Raw genomic sequence first — 19,372 nt, 5'->3', positions numbered from 1 at the left:
GAAGAAAATAAAGCAAGACAATGTGACTGAAAAACATGGGAACAGTCAGGGCAGCCAGGGAAGTCGTCCTTGTGGTGCGGACATTTGAGCTGAGTGATACCCGTCCCCCAAGAAAGCAGGTCAAATGCAAGCCAGTGAGAGATGTCACTGCAGGTAGTTTGAATTCTTCTAAAAATTCCCAGTAACAGTGCGGGGCAGGATCTAGGCAGGGAAGTGAGGACTGGTGTGGTGAGTGAGACAGACTAGTGAATACTCTTTGTCCAGCATAAGGGGCAAGGAAAAAGGAAGCCCTAAGGAAGAACAGGCGTCTAAAGGAGGACCCTGACTAGTCTGGGAAAGGGTGCAATGCTTTTTACTTCCCATGCTTCCTTCCAGCCTGCTTTGCAGGAGGGCTGTGAAGGAGGGAGTGCAAAGGGAGGATGAAAAAAAAAGCCCAAGGGGTGGGGAGCTAATGTAGAATGAGCACTGATGGGAATGGCTGAGTGAATGCATGACCAGGACCTATAGTTTACATTTTTTAAAAAAATATTTATTTCATGTATTTGTTTATTTGGCTGTTCTGGGTCTTAGTTGCAGCACTCAGGATCTTCCCGGGGACATGCGAGCTCTTTAATTGTGGCATGTGAACTCTTGGTTGCGGCATGTGGGATCTAATTCCCTGACAAGGGATCAAACTCAGCCCCCCTGCACTGGGAACTCAGAATCTTAGCCACCAGGATCACCAGGGAAGTCCCCCAGCTTACATTTATTTTCACATGCAAATCTCAAGGAAAATTTCAGAAAGATGAAGGGGACCTGGAGCGGCTGAGGGGAAAAGAATAATATCATTGCCTCTGGGGAACCTCTTGTGCTGTGTGCTTAGTCACTCAGTTGTGTCCTACTCTTTGTGACCCCATGGACTTTAGCCCACCAGCCTCCTCTTGTCCACCAGGATTCTCCAGGCAAGAATACTGGAATGGGTTGCCATGGCCTCCTCCAGGGGATCTTCCCAACCCAGGGATGGAACCCAGGTCTCCCACATTGGAGGCGGATTCTTTACCACATGAGCCACCAGGGAAGCCCATATAAAATATATATATCATATATATTTATGTATATAAACATTTACATGTACAGATATATGGAATTTTAAAACATCAAGAAGAAAGGAAAAAAATCTAACCAAATGCTGTCAGCGGTTCATTCTGGGAGTGAGATAGGGGTGTGGTAGACTCACTTTTTACAAGTCATTATGGTTTGAATTTGTAACAACAGGCATAGCTTTAAAATGACACCTTAGAGATATAATTTGCATACCGTAAAATTCACTCTTGTGAACTGTACAATTCAGCGAGTTTAAGTATATTCACAGAGTTGTGCAACCATTACCATTATTTTATTCAGAATATTTTCATCACCCCAAAACTCTGTTCTCATTTAGTACTGACTCCCAAGGCCGCTGCCCAGCCCCTGGCAACCAGTATTTACTTTCTGTGTATTCAACTCCTCTTTGTTGTTGTTCAGCCACTAAGTCGGGTCCTACTCTTTTTGCGACCCCATGGCATGGACTACCAGGTCTGCTAGGCTCCTTCTGTCCACGGGATTTCCAAGGTAAGAATACTGGAGTAAGTTATCATTTCCTTTCCTAAGGGATCTTCCCAATCCAGGAACTGAACTTGCATCTCCTGCGTTAGCAGGCAACTTCTTCACCGCTGAGCCACCAGGGAAGCCCTCAAATCCTCTGAAAGTGAAAATGAAAGTGAAAGTCACTCAGTCGTGTCCAACTCTTTGTGCCCCCATGGACTATAGAGTCCATGGAATTCTCCAGGCCAGAATACTGGAGTGGATAGCCTTTCCCTTCTCCAGGGGATCTTCCTAAACCAGGGATCGAACCCAGGTCTCCCACATTACAGGTGCATTCTTTACCAGTTGAGCCACAAGGGAAGCCCTCAACTCCTCTAGGTACCTCCTGTAAGTAGAATCATTCGATATTTGTTGTTGAGTAATTTTTAGATTCTTGCTCTGGTCATAATCTTAACCAGTCACTTGAAAAAACAAAAGAACTTCCCCATACCAACACAACATTTTTTGCAGTTTAATTAATGGTGCTAGAAACAAATGGGGCTCTAATTTTAAAACAAAATCAGCTCCAAATGAGCAAGAGGAAATTTGTACACAGCACCAGGGCTGCACAGATCACTGGAAGACAAGAAATCCAGGTAAGTCAGGTAGAACAAGCATAACTTCATCATGAAAAACTGAACAGATGACGGAGGAGGACTTTAGGAACTGGGCCACCCTTCCAGTCTAGGCAGGCCAGAGCCCCGGCACCTGTGAGCTTCCAATTTTAGGATTTCATTTTTCTAAGCTTCTCTGACTCCAAGATCCCTGTGGGTCTGACCACTCTGCTTTTCCATCCAGGCTGTACCCCAGGCATCAGGGCCCTGCCCAGGCCCTTGGCTCTGAGCTGCTCTCCAGGGGGCAGCCTGGCAGAGCTGTGGACAATAGGAGCATTGTGGGACCTTGGAAGCCAGGGCCTGGGGGCAGCAAGAGGCATGTGGGAAGCTCAGGAGACAGGAGTGGCAGCCGCTTCATAGCTCTCCTCATCCTCACTGGGCCAGAGGCATGCCTTGAGCACGTCAGGACAGCGTCCTGCATCCCCGCCCCAGCCAACCTGGATGAGTCGAGTCCCATAGAATCCCAGTAATGTCTAGGATAGGCAGCTATTCCAAGCCATTCTCCACTGGCCCTCTGTTCCGCACATAGACACATTCTGGAAAATCTGTCTGGGATTGCCCAAGTAGGTTTGCATCCTTACTCCAAAATGAAGCAACTCTGTAGCTAAACCTTCCAGAGTAGAGAGAACCAGAACTGCCCATCACTGGGAGGGTTCTCTCTGAGCTGGGAAATCCTTTGCCTTCTGAATCTGTCCCAGGAGGGGAGGCAGGTCAAAGAAGCCACTGAAATATCCAGGCTGGAAAGGACCCCTAGGCAGTATCTAGCAAAGCCCTTCCAGGTACAGGAGACTGAAGCCAAGGAGGGAAGGTGTTCACCTAGGGTGGTAGAGGTCATTAGAGGAGAGACTGGGGCTAAACCCTATCCCCCTGACCCTCACTCTCCAAGGTACAGGCTGCTTGAGAGGTCTCAGTCTGCCATACTGTCCCTCTCTCCTTTTGGCTTCCCCTGAAATGCCTGTTGCTGCTTTTCCAAATCCTACATAGCCATCAAGGCCCAACCTAGATATCACCTCCTCCGTGAAGCCTTCCCTGATAGGCCCAGATAGAAGCCACAACTCCAGGTCTTCTTACAGAATCCTACCCTTGAATTAGATGGAAACTAAGGGGGATATCCTTGCCAATATCAGAGAGGACTTTCCACAGGCCTACCCTGGAGGGACTGGCAGGCCAGTGTGGGAGACAGAATGTAAATAATCACAATAAACAACCACAGAAAGACAAGACAAAGGAGGTGATATAGAAATGGACAAAGCACTATAGTACTTCCGCAAGGAGCCTCTCCTCTCCTCTCCGGGGGTTGAGGGTACATCCCTGAAGGCTGCGTGGAAGAAGTGGCATTTGAACAGTGGCTCACATTATGTGGCATTTATTTGTGTATATGTGTCTCTCCCCATTGGACTGTGAGATCTTTAAGAATATTTAAAGCTAATCTTTACTGAGCACTAACCTTATGCTAGACATTGTGTGTGTGTGTTGTGGGGGGGGTGGTTCTCGTTGATGTACATCCCCTCTTTGATTTCTCACAACTCTGTGAGCTTCACAACTCTGTGATCCCCATTTATAATGAGGGTAAGACTCTGAGAGGTAAATCCTGCTTAAAGCCACACAGCTGTCAAAAGGTGGTCAGGATTCTGTCTGGCTCTTTCTGACTTCAAAAAGAACTTTCACCGCAAGGATGTGCCACTGGTGGATTGAGGCCTGCCTTGTGTCAGGTTCACCTCTGCACACATAATTTTCACTGAACGTTCATTCACTGTTATGTACCCGTGAGCTTTGTGAGCAAGAACCCTCCCAGGGACCCCAGGTCCACAGCCCCCAGCAGCTCTTCCAACTCACTTCTGACAGCAATAAACAGGACTGGTACTGGGATTCTTCCTGAAGGCTAATAACTTCGGTGCTTGGATGCAAATGGAATGTTCTAGGCCCTAAGAGTTGGGCTCCTGTGGCTCTGCAGTGGGGCTTGGGGACAGACATTTGGCAGGAAGGAGGGGGTGGGAGGTCAGAGGGCCTGACTTATAGTTGGGTCTGCAAAGCCAGTCCCTATTTAGGTTTGGGCTCTTTAGGGGTGACTGGGGGTTATGGTAGAGGTCATGGGTGCTGGAGCCCTCTCAACTACCCCTCAGAATCAACCCGGCCAGGTTTGCTAGTGAAAAGCAGGCAGGGTGGGAAATGGTTTCTGGGACTTCCTGACCCTGGAAGGTCATCTTGCCTCTGAGGCTCGAGTGACAAGGAAGGGGCTGTCAGGCTGGAGAGATTTCAGTCAGCCAGAAGGTCAGATCCCCTGCCAAGGCTGTCAGATACTAGAAAAGGATGGCCTGTCTCCTGCTTACCTGACTGTCTACACCAGACTGTGAGCAAGGCAGCTCTTCCTGTCTGAAATAGAAAGTGAGACTTTTCTGCAGAAGCTCTGAGCGACTTGTTTTTCCTGTAAGTAGACGTTAGCGAGAGCACACCTCATCTCCAGATGACACAACACAACAGAGCTGGGACAGACAAGAGTAACAGCAAACGCTGGTGTCATTCCCTACAGCTCCATATGCTGAGACTTAGAGGGGCCCAGGGAGGCAGGTGGGGGAGAACTATTCTCTCCGTTGATGGATGTGGAAGCAGAGGCCCAGAGAAGTTAAGCAACCTGCCTGAAATCTCCCAGCTTCTAAGAGGGCAGTGTCAGGACATTTTTAGCTGGCCCCCCTGCCTGACCAGAGAGTGGAGAAGTCCACCCTCTAGGTCCACTAGCCCCAGGGAGAGATATGGGAGTGGGGGGTGGGGACAGGAGGGAGGTACCCTAATCAAGGGCAAGGCCGGAAATACTGAAAGCTGGGTTTTTCCGGCTGCAGATTTGACAGGAATGTGAAGCCATAGGAACCGGGCTGACTTGCTGCTTTCCTTATCCACCGCCTTCTGGAAAAATCAGGAAAGTTGCTGATCAGACTTTGGATTCTTGACTAAAAAGAAAGTACAACTTCAGAGTTGCAAGTTAAGTTTTATTTGGGGCAAAATGAGCACTGCATCCCAGGAAACAGCACCTCAGATAGCTCTGAGAGACTGCTCCAAAGAGGTAGTGGGGCAAGGTCAACATATAAGATTCTGGTGAAGGGAGAGTTCAATGCAATCAAGTGCTTATTTCACAAGGGGTTTTCTGCCAGTCACCATTCTGCTGATGTCATCATGAAGGGATTTAATGCTTTTCTAGGTAGAAGAGATGTAAGGATTGGGATCATGAAATCAGTTCCTGAAAATATCCATCCAAAGACCTGTTCCACCAGATTCCCTGGAGCACAGAGTGTCTCACTCCACCCTGAACTCCCTCAGGGGATGTTGAAGGTCAGCAGCTGCAGTAGCAAAAGGTTCAGTCTCTGCAGAAGCAGATGGCAAATGCTCTTGTTGTTGTTCAGTTGCTGGAAAATTCTCTCGGCCAGTGCCAATTTGTAGTTGGTAGAGCCCCCTCATGGTCATAAATCCGACCATACTTTAGGAGGCATTTCATGACTATTTTGTCCCACGTTTCTGGGAAGGCCCATTCCTAATTCTGAAGAAGATTTTGCTGATTGACTATTCAATGTGCTATTACTGGACTAGGTCTTAATAGTCAAAGATCTCTGGACACCTATCTTCTAGTTACGGTTCAGGAAAGTATTCCCTCTCAATCCATCTTCCCATATCTAGAGTTACACTAGTACCATTGACCACATATCAAGTTATGCATTTGATCAGCTGCTTCAAGTCTAGTTATCATTATTTTCATGGGAGGCTCAGTCATACACTTGATAAAACAGGAAACAATAATCTTGTAAATCAGGCAAAATACAAACAGTATAGCTAATAACATTAGTGGACTTATAAGTAAATATTTCAGCTATGAGCCTCCCAAACCAAACCAGTGGTTTGCTTGTTTGTTTGTTTTTAAAGATCATCAAGACTAGGTAATGGGTCAATTAAGGCAGAAATCTGATTTTTCAGATGGTTTATCAAATGTGTTATATTAGGGGACTGATCAGGTATGAAAACACAGCATTCAGTTTGAATTATGGCACAGGTACCTCCCTGAGATGCCGTAGGGTGTCAAGGGCCTTGTGGTTTTATAGCACCACCTTCCTTATTATAGAGACCTCAGAGTTCAATAAGTTAATAGACTGGTTACTCTCATTTAAAGCTTGTTGAGTGAAAGTTGTTAAGACTTCAGTATGGCCAATTACATCCTCCAATCCTATTGAAGGCACAAAAATAGCTGCTAAATGGTCACACCAGTAGAATTCAGATCTCTTGACTCATCAAGCTCACATAAATGTTAGATTGGATAGAGTTTCCTCTAATTTGTTATGTATATAACCTTGAATTATGGGACTCCCAGGCTATGCCTTCCTGTCCATCCCAGTAGAAGCCAAGGCCATAAATTAGTATCACAAATGCATTGAGTTCCATTAGATGCAATCCAGTGAATCTCTGGTCATCTGACTTACTCAGTTCCATACCAATCACTGTCTCTAAGAGTAATAATAAGCATAGTTCATAAGGCACCTAGCCTAGTTTCCTAATGTTACTAGGTTGATCGTCCTTAGTATAATTTAATTATTCCCAACATAGAGGAGCTTTTAAACTTAAATGATCATAGTCTGGTGTTACCATATAGATCCATCCTATAATTGTGGATGATTTCCTTTTAATAGATGACAGGTTACAGTATTTGATTGAGACTTAGTTCATTGCTCTGATTGAGTCTGAGTGATCCTAAGAGAAAACTTAAATCTGTGGCCAGGGTCAGAGCAGATGTTGTTAATTTGCCAGATGAGAGCATCCCATCTAGTAATATCATGAGTACACAGAACAGGACCTAACTCTCTTCTAAAATTAATTTCCTAGGGGCATCCAATCAGAGCCTTGGAGGGGATAACTCCACCAAGCCCTGGGTAGAAATCAGTTCAGTTCAGTTCAGTCACTCAGTCGAGTCCGACTCTGCGACCCCATGGACTGTAGCACGCCAGGCTTTCCTGTCCATCGCCAACTCCCGGAGCCTACTTGAACTCATATCCATCGAATCAGTGATGCAGTCCAATCATCTCATCCTGTCATCCCCTTCTCCTCCCACCTTCAATCTTTCCCAGCATTAGGGTCTTTTCCAATAATTCAGTTCTTTGCATAAGGTGGCCAAGGTATTGGAGCTTCAGCTTCAGCATCAGTCCTTCCAATGAATTTTCAGAATTGATTTCTTCTAGGACTGACTGGTTTGATCTCCTTGCTGTCCAAGGGACTCTCAAGAGTCTTGTCCAACACCACAGTTCAAAAGTATCAATTCTTTGGTGCTCAGCCCTCTTTATGGCTCAACTCTCACATCCATACATGACTACTGGAAAAACCATAGCTTTGACTATACAGACTTTGTTAGCAAACTAATGTCTCTGCTTTTTAATATGCTGTCTAGGTTGGTCATAACTTTCCTTCCAAGGAGCAAGTGTCTTTTAATTTCATAGCTGCAGTCACCATCTGCAGTGATTTTGGAGCCCAAGAAAATAAAGTCTGTCACAGTTTCTATTGTTTCCCCATCTATTTGCCATGAAGTGATGGGACCAGATGCCATGATCTTCGTATTTTGAATGTTGAGTTTTAAGTCAGTTTTTTGATTCTCCTCTTCGACTTTCATCAAGAGGCTCTTTAGTTCCTCTTCGCTTTCTGCCATGAGGGTAGTGTCATCTGCATATCTGAGATTATTGATATTTCTCCCGGCAATCTTGATTCCAGCTTGTGCTTCACCCAGCCTGGCATTTTGCATAATGCATTCTGCATATAAGTTAAATAATCAGGGTGACAATATACAGCCTTGCCATACTCCTTTCCCAATTCTGAACCAGTCTGTTGTTCTGTGTCCAGTTCTAACTGTTGCTTCTTGACCTACATACAGATTTCTCAAGAGGCAAGTAAGGTGGCCTAGTGTTCCCATCTCTTTAAGAATTTGTTGTGATTCACACAGTTGAAGGCTTTAGTGTAGTCAGTGAAGCAGAAGTAAATGTTTTTCTAGAATTCTCTTGCTTTTTCTATGATCCCATGGATGTTGGCCTTGCTAGCATGTGAAATGCAGGCAATTGTGCAGTAGTTTGAACATTCTTTGGCATTGCCCTTCTTTGGGATTGCAATGAAAACTGACCTTGTCCAGGTGGGATTATAGGTCACTGTGAAACAATAGATTATTCACTTAGCCAAAGTAACAACAAAGGATTTCAAAGGCAAATACAGACTAGGTCATTTAAGAGGTAAAGAAACTTAAATCTATTATCAAAAGCAGTCCAACATCTGAAGAAACTGTGTTCCCTTAACAGAGAGAAGAGCCAAATTCAAGTTTTAAATTCATTTAAAAGTAAGCTTAACTAAATTTATATTAAATTTAGTCAGTCCTAACCATGCACAAAACTCTTTTTGCAGGGTCCACTTTCCACAAAACTTATTAGTTTCTGTACCCATTACTTTGTTTTCCCATCCTGAAACAGCCACCTGTAAGTCAGACCTATTTCCTTTTCCCTTCATAAAATGCAATTCCATTCCTCATACCTTCTTTACTGAAAACACACATCCTACTTTCCTTAAGCAGTGAAGAACTGACCTTTATATTAGCATTGTATAGATTGGTGAGCGTAAATACCAGGAATAATTTATAAAAAAACCTTTGCTTTCTTAAAGAAAACATCTCAGGACGGCACCAAACATTTTTCATTAATAGTCAAAAATCTCTTTCATTTCTCTTTAAGAGGAAATTAGTTTTCAGTAATCAGTGTTTCAGAATCTTATTTTATTTGGAAATGACCTAGCTATTCAATAAGCTTTCATCACTTCGTTTAGCACAACACTAGAGATTCAGGTTACCAAAATCTGGAGAGACTATTTTAGACATTCCTAAAGTATAACCATTTTTAATAGAGTTTTTCTAAAGGCTTCATTTACATTTTCTTTCCTTAAAAGTTTCTTCACTTGAGTTACTTTCCTTGCTGACAAACTTGTAACAGATATAATAATATTTAACTTACATTAAACCTAGGCATAATGAAAATATTATGCTTAATGTTAATAACTCTTAGACTTGTCTATATTATATCACAAACATTAACACTAGATATTTAACACTGAATATTTCCCAGTTCTTGTGAACCTGAAATTCATTTAGGTTGATTTCTCTTGTATTTAGAATTGTTTTATTTGTAAGCGCTTTACTTTTCTTTCCAGTGACCGAGTTCCTCTTCTTGGGCTCCAAAATCACTGCGGATGGTGACTGCAGCCATGAAATTAGAAGACAATTGCTTCTTGGCAGGAAAGCAGAGTCAGACAGGACTGGGCAACTGAACAACAACTTTTCTTTAGGCCAATTAGATTAGAGCTCATTTACAAACTAATCTCAGCAATCAGCATTATTATCCAAAGACAAAGACACATACTGAGACATACATGTATTCAAATAGACATAAGAGATCTCATAGCTTTTTTTCCCCTAACTTAGTTATGAATCAGATTTCACAATATAAAGTTCACTAATTGTAAATAACAGTTGGAATAGAAATTTTTAAAAAGGCTTCTTTCCCTTTTTTCTCCCCTTCAGTTTCAGGAATTAGAGATAGTCTAGATAAGTGATTCAGAGAGCTCTGGTCTCAAGGCCAAGGCATAAGAGGAGCTATTCCCATAGGGCAAGAATTCTAAAGAGAGAAGTTTTTCCAAAATTTAGACCAGATAGTGCTCAAATTGGCCCTGATAACCAGGGCAGATTAGTCCCAGCAGGGATTGTCTGTCTGGGGAAATGAGGGTCTTAGTTTGATCAGCCCCAAGTGAAGTTGTTCAGTCGTGTCCAACTCTTTGCGACCCCGTGGAGTGTAGCCTACCAAACTCCTCCGTCCGTGGGATTTTCCAGGCAAGAATACTGGAGTGGGTTGCCATTTCCTTCTCCAGGGGATCTTTCCAACCAGGGATCGAATCCGGGTCTCCTGCATTGCAGGCAAATGCTTTACCCTCTGAGCCACCGAGCCCCAGGCTGTTGATTATAGGAGAAAAGTCCTGGGCATCAGGGAACTTCAGTTCATTTTCCCATCCTGTGGCAATAGAGATCTAATATTTTTAGGCCATTTTCCTTTGTCATTGGATAAAGGTTGGATATAGGTTGACCAGTCATTTAAAAATTTGTTGCAAGGTATTCCCAGGTGTGGTGTGGAACCTTAGAGGAAGCGCTTCCCATTTTAACTTGAGCAGTTTACCAGGTGTCTGCGCACTCAAACCAAACCAGAATCTCACCAGCCAGAAGTCACATTCCAAATAAAACAAAAGGCAGAGAGATGCCCAGAAATCAAAAGCCAAATGGCAAAAATGTCAAACGTGATTTCCCAGTCCCACTAGACCTGTAACCTGGCAGAGTCAGTGCTAGCAGCCTTTTTTGGTTCTGATATACTTTCAAGCAATTTCTTGTTGGCTTCCTGCAAAGAAGTTACCCTATCGCTTCCTCTTTTAGAACCTTCTGGGTACCAAAGTAAGCATTCCATTCAGTCTGCTTGATCTTACACCTGGCTTTTTCTAATGGTGCATGCAAAAATATCAATTTTGGAATATCAAAAGAACTCCAATTTGGACACTTTTGGTAAGATCTTCTCTAGCATAATTTCCCCAATTAACTAGGTACTTGCAAATATGAACTCGGTACATACTGTACATGAATCTGCCTGGAGTGTTAGTCACAGGTTGGCTTTCTGATACCCCTCATTTCTGTTTTTGAGATGTTTCCCATTTTATGCTGAATCTGTCAGGGATAAAAATCACTAGTGAAATTGTGTGATGGGCCTGTGTGCTGTTTGTGAGCTTAACTCCTCCAGGAGTCACCCCAGAGTCGTTTCAGCTCCTCTTATGTGTCTCAGATTCTGCTTCCAGCAATCTAAGACCACCATGACTACTCAGGTCACTGAATGGCCAATACTTATTGTGACCCCGGACGAGCAAGTATTTTAATTAATGAGTGGGTTTCTCTATGGGAAACCCATACTTCTCTGGTGGCTCAGATGGTAAAGCGCCTGCCTGCAATGCAGGAGACCCGGGTTCGATCCCTGGGTTGGGAAGATCCCCTAGAGAAGGAAATGGCAACCCACTCCAGTACTCTTGCCTGGAAAATTCCATGAACTGAGGAGCCTGGCAGGCTACAGTCCACGGGGTCACAAAGAGTCGGACACAACTGAGCGACTTCATTTTCACTTTCCCTATGGGTAGAGAAGGAAATGGCAACCCACTCCAGTATTCTTTCCTGGAAAATCTCATGGACAGAGGAGTCTAGCAGGCTACAGTTCATGGGGTCACAAAGAGTCGGACATGACTTAAGCAACTTAGCATGCATGCATTCTCTATGGGACCACTGCACTGTATGAGGACTTTACCTCCACCACTCCTGTAAATGTCTCAGTCACCTGAGAAAACCATAACTGGCTGGGAGGAATCATCCCTTTTCTTTGGAGCAAGGCTCTCATGTAATCTCCTCGCTTTTATCCTGACAAATTCTATAAAGAATTGAGGGAAAGTGTCAGATCAGCTCTTACCTAACCACTCAGCTAAGACCACTCAGTCGCCTACAACAGAAAACCTCAGTATCTTTCAGCCAAGCCCCGGTATTCCTGGATTTATTTCAGTCGAGCCCCGCCCACCCAGTACCTTTCCACTGAGTGGGTATTGTTGCCCTGCTATCTTTCAGCTGAGCCCACTCAATGTCTAGTGAGTGGGGTATGCCCCAGTTTATTTCAATTGCCCCCCCACCCCAGTATCGTATCTTTCAACTGGGAGTGGGCAAGTAACCTGCACCACTACCAAATAAAACCCACAATCACAACCAATACAAGAGATCCGAGAACCAGGACCGTCTTACCCAAATTCATCTGTACTCCCCAAGAAGGCGGATGGGCGCACCACTGCTGGTATCAAAGCTCTGGTTCCTCATGGAGTTCAGGCACAGGAGGGAAGTCCACTCTGGGTCACGTCATCAATCGCCATAACTGTCTAAACTGACAAAAAAGATGCACAACTTGAGAGTTGCGAGTTAAGGTTTATTTGGGGCAAAATGAGGACTGCATCCCAGGAGACAGCACCTCAGACAGCTCTGAGAGACTGCTCCAAAGACACAGTCAGGGAAGGTCAGTATATACGATTTTGGTAAAGAGGGAGTTCAATGCAATCAAGCACTTACTTTACAAGAGGTTTTCTGCTAGTCACCAGGAGCTGATATCATCATGAAGGGATTAGTGCTTTTCTAGATATGAAGGTACTAACTGTGGGGCAAACTGAGTCTTGCTCTGGTGGGCGGGGCTGTGTTCAGTAAATCTTTATCCAATTTTCTGTTGATGGGTGGGGCTGTGTTCCCTCCCTGTAGTTTGGCCTGAGGCCAAACTATGGTAAGGGTAATGGCAGTAATGGTGACCTCCTTCAAAAGGACTTAAGCCAGCACACTGGGACTCCCAGGACTGCTGTATTCAGTGCCCCTGACCCTGTGGCAGGCCACTGTTGACCCATGCCTCTGCCAGAGACTCCGGGACGCTCACAGGCAAGTCTGGCTCAGTCTCTTGTGGGAACCCTGCTTTTTTCTCCTGGGTCCTGGTGAACACAAGGTTTTGTTTTGTGTCCTCCAAGAGTCTTGTTTCCCCAGTCCTGTGGAAATTCTGTAATCAGATCCCACTGGCCTTTAAAGTCAAATTCCCTGGAGGTTCTCAGTCCCTTTGCTGGATCCTCAGCATGGGAAATCTGTCGTGGGCCCTAGAAGTTTTGCAGCAGTACGAGAGCTTCTTCGGTATAATTGTTCTGCAGCTTATGGGTCGTCTGCTCGGCAGCTCTATGGTGGGGCTAATGGCAACCTCCTCCAAGAGGACTTATGTCACACACCGCGCCTCCCAGGTCTGCTGCAGCCAGAGCCCCTGTCCCCGCAGCAGGCCACTGCTGACCCATACCTCCACAGGAGACACTCAAACACAGGTCTGGCTCAGTGTCTTGTGGGGTCCCTGGGTCCTGATGCACACAAGGCTTTTGTTTGTGCCCTCCGAGTGTCTCTAGCAGGTAAGAGGTTTGATTCTAAATGTGATTTCTGTGTGGATCACAACAAACTGTGGAAAATTCTTAAAGAAATGGAAATACTAGACCACCTTACCTGCCTCCTGAGAAACTTGTATGCAGGTCAAGAAGCAACAGTTAGACCTGGACATGGAGCAATGGACTGGTTCCAAATTGGGTCAGGAGTACATCGAGGCTGTATATTGTCACCCTGATTATTTAACTTATATGCAGAGTATATCATGCGAAATGCTGGGCTGGATGAAGCACAAGCTGGAATCAAGTTTGCCAGGAGAAATATCAATAATCTCAAATATGCAGGTGATGCCACCTTTATGGCAGAAAGCGAAGAGGAACTAAAGAGCCTCTTGATGAAAGTGAAAGAGGAGAGTGAAAAGGCTGACCTAAAACTCAACATTCAAAAAACGAAGATCATGGCATCTGGTCCCATCATTTCATGGCAAATAGATGGGGAAACAATGGAAACTGTGACAGACTTTATTATCTTGGGCTCCAAAATCACTGCAGACGGTGACTGCAGGCATGAAATTAAAACACGCTTACTCCCTGGAAGAAAAGGTATGAAAAACCTAGACAACATTAAAAAGCAGATACGTTACTTTGCCAACAAAGGTCAATATAGTCAAAGCTATGGTTTTTTCAGTAGTCTTGTATGGATGTGAGAGTTGGACCATGAAGAAGGATGAGCCTTGAAGAACTGATGCTTTTGAACTGTGGTGTTGAATAAGACTCTTGAGAGCCCCTTGGACAGCAAGGAGACCAAACCAGTCAATCCTAGAGGAAATCAATCCTGAAAATTCATTGGAAGGACTGATGCTGAAGCTGAAGCTCTAGTACTTTGGCCACCTGATGCACAGAGATGACTCATTTGAAAAGACCCTGATGCTGGGAAAGATTGAGGGCAGGAGGAGAAGGGGACGACAGAGGATGAGATGGTTGGATGGTGTCACCAACTCAATGGGCATGAGTTTGAGCAAACTCCGTGAGATGGTGAAGAACAGGGAAGCCTGGTGTGCTGCAGTCCATGGGGTTGCACAGAGTTGGACATGACTGAGCAACTGAACAACAACAATAGATATGAAGAGATGCAAAGATTGGGATCATGAAATCAGTTTCTGAAAATATCTAACTATCTAAAGACCTGTCCCACCAGATTCCCTGGAACACAGAATGCCTCACTCCATCCCGAACTCCCTCAGGGGGTATTGAAAGCCATCAGCTGCAGCAATAGAGGGTTCAGTCTCCTCAGAGACAGATGGCAAATGTCCTTATTGTTGTTGTTCAGTTGCTGGCAAATTCTCTTGGCCAGTGTCAATTTGTAGTTGACAGAATCTTCAAATTGGCTGCCCCCTGCCTCCCTCTCAGCTTCTTCTTGATGCCCTTCCTCCGTCCCAAAGCCTGGCTCCTGACTCCAAGCAACAGCCCAAGCCAGCCGCTCTCCAGTGTGCAGGGCAGGTGGAGGTGGGGAGGAAAGACCACAGAGAGGAGGAGACAACGCAGGCCCACCCACACTCTCCATTTGCTGAAGAGAGTGAATACATTCAGCATTTATTTATTCCATGCCTCTGCCTTCTGCTAAGTCGCTGCAGTCATGTCCGACTCCGTGTGACCCCATAGACGGCAGCCTACCAGGCTCCCCCGTCCCTGGGATTCTCCAGGCAAGAACACTGGAGTGGACTGCCATTTCCTTCTCCAATGCATGAAAGTGAAAAGTGAAAGTGGAGTTGCTCAGTCATGTCTGATTCTTCGCAACCCCATGGGCTGCAGCCTTCCAGGCTCCTCCGTCCATAGGATTTTCCAGGCAAGAGTACTGGAGTGGGGTGCCATCACCTTAAAGGATTTAAAGCACTCCATCACTTATTGACACACTCATGTTATTTCATTTGATAAGCCTCATTCATTCACTTCCTCGTGTATTCATCATTCATTCATTCATCCAACTATTTCTCTTTACTGCAAAGCCCATTGCTGCTCCCTTTTCTCCGGTATTCAGGGGAGGTCTTGGCCCATTAGATCCCACAGTCTTACCCAGAATTCTAGAACTGCAGGGCTACAGCCTTCGGACAACAGCCAGTCTCACTGACTTTGCAGATGAGGAGATGGTCAGCATCCACCCAAATGCCAAGGGCATTCCAGGAAGAGCAGCCCCATCTCAGGCTTGTGGTCCAGTCCACGCTGTGGACAGGGAGCCAAGGCGCCACCTGAGGTTGATCTGTGCAGCGAGGAACCAGCTTCAGCCTTGGGATCTGATGATCAGGGTTCCGGCCCCACCTTTTCACGGCCACTGCCCAAGTTCTTACGCCCTGGGCATGTCCACCTGAATATCTCACAGGTCCTTGAACTCATGCCTGAACCCAGTTCTCTACCCACCTGTACATGCTTCCTGTTTCAAGCTGCCCCATCCACCCCCATCTCAAGGGAGGTTCTACTGTCTCCCCAGCTGCAAAAGCCAGAGGACTGGGCATCTCCTTCCCTTCCCCTGCCAGTACCCTGCATGAGCTCCGGCTCCTCTACGGCTGGGCTACTCTAGACAAGCACCTCAGCCTCTCTGTGAATTGGCCTCTACCCTGTCTCGACACAGACTTGCCTTGGGTCCACCCAGGAATAGGGAGTAGAGAAAGCCCTTGGGTGAGTCAGTAGGCTGTGAATCTGAGCTCCCCCAGGAAACAGCCTTGCTTATCCATATAATCTATGACTCTGAATTCCAAGGTCATGGCCAGCTAATAACAATGGACTTCATTCGTTCATCGCACATGATGGCCAGGAGCTGTGCTAAGTACTTCATATAATTTGATTAAGGGAAGTGCTACTACCCCCCATTTTATAGATGAGCAAATAAAGCATTGAGAAGCTAAGTAACTTGGCCCATGGTTACACAGCTAGTGTGTAGAGTTGGGATTCAAACCCAGGTCTGACCAAGCCCGAGCCCGCACACTTCGCTGGGCTGCTTTCTGTTTCTGGCACAGGAAGTTTTGGTAACTGGCACCACGCAGAGCTCCCCATTCCCAGCAAATAAAACCATAAAACTGGACCATAAGGACTTCCCTGGTGGTCCAGTGGCTAAGACTCCATGCTCCCAATGCAGGGGGCCAGGGTTCAATTCCTGGTTGGGGAACTAGATCCCACATGCCCACAACAACAGCAGAAAGATTGTGTGCGCTACAACTAAGACCCGGTGCAGTCAATTAAACTTAAAAACAAACAAAAAAATCCTCACTCCCATTACACATGGGAGGATTATGAGCCTGCTTCTTCCACTCCAGACAAGCTGGAATGAAAGTCTTGCGAGCTGACTGCAGCTGCTTGGTGCCCTGCATTCCTCAAATGGTACCAGGCGGAGTTCAGCTGTGCTTGCCCCCTCACTAGGCCTGCCGGCTGCCCAGCACTGAGGCTGGACATGGGCCAAGACACTGGGAAGCGGACCAAGCCAGGCGCTTACACAGTGGCTCTGTGTGACCTTGGGCTCCTGAAATGGCCTGTCTCCTGGGAAGAAGAGTGCTAAGGGGCTGGGTCTGACACGGCACACCTTGACCCGGCATAATTTCAGTGATGGAGACAGGAGACTCTGACATGAACTATGCACCTCTGGTGGTGAAATTCAAAACAACACCGGGGCGCCCAGGTGGGTCTGTATCCTGTGAGCCACCATTGCCCAGTGTCAGGACGGGTGGTGGGTACAGGAGAGATGACACTGCATGAGCCCTCCTTAAGAAGGTCAGGGAACCAGAGAATGGACAGGCTCCGGGGAGGGGAGTGGTAAGGAGGCCTGGCCGGCACTGGATCCCAGCTCTGCCACTTGTTAGAATCCAGCAAGCTAACAGATGAAGTGTTTGGAAAACTACCAAGAGCTCTATGAATGTTTGGACTTATTACATATTAACAAAGAGCCTGCCTTTGGTTTTCCTTGCGTCTCAGAAACAGCACAGGCTTTCGAACTGGGCTGACCTGCATTCTGTCCTCGGTCCCCTTTAGCTCCTGGAACTTGGACAAGTCATGTAACTTCCCTGGTGGAGAAAGGACTCCCAGCTCGGACTCAGTCACAGCCCTAATAGTCTCCACAAGGCCTATATATGACCCAGAACCTCTTCCTCCCTCCCGCTTGCTAGCTCTGCTCCAACTGGCCTTCTCACTACATTCTCTCAACATACAAAACATGCTCTGGCCTCAGGGCCTTTGCACATGCAAGTTTTCTCTTCCTAACACTTTCTCCAGGTATCTGCAACATTGCCTCCTTGCCCCTTGGGTCTCTGCCCAAGTTGCCAATCAGGGTGATGACCATCCAGTTCAAAACAGTAACTCCTATCCTTGATTTTTCTCCATAAGATACGTCACCATCCAACATACTCTGCATGGTTTATAATCTGCCTCCGCCCATTGGAATTTAAGATGAGGACAGGGACTTCGTTTTTTTTCTTTTTAATTAAAAGTAATTATTTGTTTTTTTCAGGGTTTTGCTTTTTTACCCACTTCCTTTCCTTCATGCCTAGCAACACCTGGTTGGCTCACTTGTCGGAAAAAGGATCCAATCTTCTGTGCATGAAATCCTACAACGGGCCTGATACACAGCAGGCATTGTTAGACTCCTAGAGCTGCTGTAACAAATTACCACAAAGTTGGTGGTTAGAACAGAAACTTATTCTCACAGTTGTGGAGGCTGAAAATCCAAAATCAAGGTACCAGCTCTAGTGGAGAGCGCTTCCTCGCCCTCTTGCAGCTTCTGCTGGCTCCAGGTGACCCTTAGCTTGTGGCTGCCTTTCTCTAATCTCTACCTTTCTGTGGCCCCCTTCCTCCCTGTGTGTCTCTGAGTCTAAGGACACTTGTCATTAGACTTAGGGCCACTTGGATAATCCAGGATAAGTCATCTTGAGATATTTAACTCACATCTGTGAAGACCTTTTTCCAAACATCACACTGATAGGTTCCAGGGGTTAGGACATGGGCGTATCTTTTTGGGGACCAGCATTCAGTAACTACCGAATGAACTACCAGCATTTATATCAATAGAAAACAAGGATGCAGAAGAGTTTATGAATTAAAAGTGTGTGTGGGGGGAAATAACAGCATCTCATGTATTCCTGACTCCCCATTAAAGCAGATTCTATCCTCATTTACTTCACTGGTGACTCAGATGGTAAAGTACCTGCCTCCAATGCAGGAGACTCAGGTTTAATCCCTGGGTTGGGAAAATTCCCTGGAGAAGGGAATGGCAACCCACCCCAGTATTCTTGCCTGGAGAATCAATGGACAGAGGAGCCTGGTGGGCTACAACCCCAGTCCATGGGGTTGCAGAGGCAGACACGACTGAGCGACTAACACACAACATCCTCATTTGCAAGCAAGGAACAGTGCTCAGTGATGAACTGACCTGCGAGCAGGAGCTTCCACCCCAAGAGCCATACAGGTATCCACCCCAGGGTGACAGGTGACATCCCAGATAAGGAAGCCAGTTGACCAGTTCCAGCCACCGCTGTCCCATGGACAGTGGCCATGGAACACCGAGGCCATGGAACAGGCCCAGATCTGCCCAGCTGCAGACTCTAGGGATCCTCAGGTGGACTGCACAGCAGTGAGCAACACGGCCCAATCATCCTCATTTCATCTCTCAACAGAGAGACGGCAGATGCCCTCTCAACAGAGGGCAGGCAGATCTTAATTTTCAGATAAGTCTACCAGCCCAGAGGTCATACAGTAAATTAGTGACACAATTCAGACTTGAATCCAGGTGTCATGCCTTCAAAACAGTAGCTCTTTCATGTTCTCTAGCCTCCTTATAACCAGAAAACTTAAAAGGAACCAGCCATGTACCAAGGAAGCACAAAGCCTAGCTTCAGAATTCACAACCACCTTGTCGCTGGGTGGCAGGGAGGAGCCTCACCAGCCACACCCCCCCAAGTTCCAGGAAATTGCTTTGGAGGGGATATATAGACCCTGTAGATCTTGATGGTATAGCTACTGTTATTTAACCTCTTGCTACCAGTATTTTTTTTAAAAGGATATGATGCTCTATTATTTATTGTTGGTGGTGCTGGGTCTTCGTTGCTGCACAGGCTTTTCTCTAGCTGCAGTGAGTAGGGGCTGCTCTCCAGTTGCAATGC

At 46.0% G+C, this 19,372-nt stretch overlaps 1 non-coding gene across 1 annotated transcript; it reads left to right on the top strand.

Annotated features, from left to right (window-relative positions):
• The first annotated feature begins 11,218 nt into the window (after positions 1 to 11,218).
• On the top strand, positions 11,219 to 11,290 carry TRNAC-GCA (transfer RNA cysteine (anticodon GCA)). Its single transcript has one exon. It is a non-coding gene; the product is annotated as a tRNA-Cys (tRNA).
• The last annotated feature ends 8,082 nt before the right edge of the window (positions 11,291 to 19,372 follow it).

The sequence above is a fragment of the Giraffa tippelskirchi genome, chromosome 4, assembly GCF_054371585.1.
Source record: "Giraffa tippelskirchi isolate mGirTip1 chromosome 4, T2T-mGirTip1v1.2.pri, whole genome shotgun sequence".
Classification (NCBI taxonomy): domain Eukaryota; kingdom Metazoa; phylum Chordata; class Mammalia; order Artiodactyla; family Giraffidae; genus Giraffa; species Giraffa tippelskirchi.
The sequence above is the reverse complement of the archived record's forward strand: the minus strand, read 5'-3'. Positions and strand labels throughout refer to the sequence as shown.